Source organism: Arachis duranensis, chromosome 9 (assembly GCF_000817695.3).
Source record: "Arachis duranensis cultivar V14167 chromosome 9, aradu.V14167.gnm2.J7QH, whole genome shotgun sequence".
NCBI lineage: Eukaryota > Viridiplantae > Streptophyta > Magnoliopsida > Fabales > Fabaceae > Arachis > Arachis duranensis.
In genome coordinates this window covers 98,800,172-98,802,877 of record NC_029780.3, presented here as the reverse complement: position 1 = coordinate 98,802,877, position 2,706 = coordinate 98,800,172, and the positions used below count along the sequence as shown (strand labels likewise).

The window sequence follows — 2,706 nt, the reverse complement described above, 5'->3', positions numbered from 1 at the left end:
AGCAAGGGAGGTTCACCTTCCCAAGTCTCATTACCAAACAATTTGGCATTCAGCTTTATGATTGCTCCTAAATATTGGGCAACTTGCCATTCAACAATGTCTTCATCTTCTTCAGAAGATGAATAGTCATCAGAGCTCATGAATGGTAAAAGAAAGTCAAATGGAATCTCTATGGTCTTTGTATGAGCCCCAGATTCCTTTGGTTCCTCATTAGGGTACTCCTTACTGAATGGTGGACGTTCCTTGAGGTCTTCCTCATTGGAATTTTCGTCCTCCTCCTCCTCTTCAGGTTCGGCCGTGTTGATTATATCAATGGCCTTGCACTCTTCTTTTGGATTCTCTTCTGTATTGCTTGGAAGAGTGCTGGGAGGAGTTTCAGTGACCCTTTTACTTAGCTGGCCCACTTGTGCCTCCAAGTTTCTAATGGAGGACCTTGTTTCAGACATGAAACTGAGAGTGGCCTTAGATAGATCAGAGACTAAGTTTGCTAAGTTAGAAGAATTCTGCTCAGAATGCTCTATCTATTACTGAGATGATGATGGAAAAGGTTTGCTATTGCTAAACCTGTTTCTTCCACCATTGTTATTATTGAATTCTTGCTTCTGTAGATCCTTCCATGAAAAATTTGGATGATTCATCCATGAAGGATTATAGGTGTTGCCAAAGGCTTCACCCATGTAATTCACCTCTGCCATTGCAGGGTTCTCAGGATCATAAGCTTCTTCTTCAGAAGATGCTTCTTTAGTACTGTTGGATGCATTTTGCAATCCATTCAGACTCTGAGATATCATATTGACTTGTTGGGTCAATATTTTGTTCTGAGCCAGTATGGCATTCAGGGCATCAATTTCAAGAATTCCCTTCTTCTAAGGCATCCCATTACTCACAGGATTCCTCTTAGAGGTGTACATGAATTGGTTATTTGCAACCATCTCAATGAGTTCTTGAGCTTCTGCAGGCATTTTCTTTAGGTGAATGGATCCACCTGCAGAATGGTCCAGTGACATCTTAGAGAACTCAGATAGACCATCATAGAATATATCCAAAATGGTCCATTCTGAAAGCATGTCAGAAGGGCATTACTTGAACGCTACTGCAGGTACATGCGAAGAAATGATAAAAAGAGCTGTATTTGCTAGAGAATTGGGCGCTCCTATCGTAATGCACGATTACTTAACAGGGGGATTCACTGCAAATACTAGTTTGTCTCATTATTGCCGGGATAATGGACTACTTTCTTCATATCCATCGTGCAATGCACGCAGTTATCGATAGACAGAAGAATCATGGTATGCACTTTCGTGTACTAGCTAAAGTGTTACGTTTGTCTGGTGGAGATCATATTCACGCCGGTACCGTAGTAGGTAAACTTAAAGGGGAAAGAGATATTACTTTAGGTTTTGTTGATTTATTACGTGATGATTTTATTGAAAAAGATCGAAGCCGTGGGATTTATTTCACTCAGGATTGGGTTTCTCTACCAGGTGTTCTTCCCGTTGCTTCAGGGGGTATTCACGTTTGGCATATGCCTGCTCTGACCGAGATCTTTAGAGATGATTCCGTACTCCAATTCGGTGGTGGAACCTTAGGGCATCCTTGGGGAAATGCACCAGGTGCCGTAGCTAATCGAGTAGCTCTCGAAGCATGTGTACAGGCTCGGAATGAGGGTTCTCTCCGAGGGCATGGAATGTCTAATTTTTCGGTAAGAATCTCGACAGTAATGTCTCTGGTGGATTCTCCGGTCGAAAGACGGCTAAACTCAATTCAATTCTCGATGGAAACGGAGTTGTTCGAATTCTCCCCGGAACTGGAAGATCATTTCGAGATCTTCGAACATATTCGAGGGTTCAATGTGACTATTGTAACTTCGGCCAACACACAAGATGAGACTTTACCACCGTGGAGCGGCTTTTTGCAAAAAGATGAGGGAGATTCTGAGTAAGAGATGTTATGGACGAATTGTTTGAAGCGTTTCTTCCCTTTATTGAAAAAGTTGGAGAAGCTGCCGGGGTTAAGGAGGACTCTGATGCCACATCTTCACTTGACTTCAAGCAGGAAGTAGACCAGCCGTCTGAAGCCTTTAAGAATAGAAAGAAGGTTGAGGCTGATTGGACCCTCTTCGTGCCTGACTTCTCTATTGATCTGACCGGCTCGATTGAGACAGAGAGTAAAGGTGCGAATCGGCTAAAAGGCTGAGTCCGAGACTGGGAGAAGAACTTGCAAGAAATGCAGACTTCGCTCCGCACCTTTAGGTAAAGATCCCCAATGTCCAATCTTCCTTTTATGGAGATATTCTTTTATGTAACTTCCGGTAAGAAAGGGGATAGATTATCGAAAAAAAGATGTGCGCACGAGAGGATTCTAACTTTCATACATAGAAGAATGATTGGCAAAGCACTCGAACAAAGCCCTTAGCTTCTAACTTCATTCATTCGAAAGGTCGCTGGAATTTAGTTAGGAGCAAATCCGTCACTGGACGAGGAAGGAAAGGGAAGGAAGATATGTACAAGAGAAAAAGTATATTAGAAAGCGTTAACAAGACTATCAGACCAAGAACAGAACTGCTGGAGGAACAACTACCTAAGGCTGAAAATGACATAGAATAAGTGGAATCTCATGCACACTTTGAGGGAGGTGGTTAACCGGTGCTTAGAGAACTACCTGGGATGCCGATAGACCAAGGGAATGGGTACGTTGGTTACCCTG

At 42.8% G+C, this 2,706-nt stretch overlaps 1 pseudogene; it reads left to right on the top strand.

Moving 5' to 3' along the window:
- The first annotated feature begins 1,065 nt into the window (after positions 1–1,065).
- On the top strand, positions 1,066–1,989 carry LOC107466366 (ribulose bisphosphate carboxylase large chain-like; annotated as a pseudogene).
- The last annotated feature ends 717 nt before the right edge of the window (positions 1,990–2,706 follow it).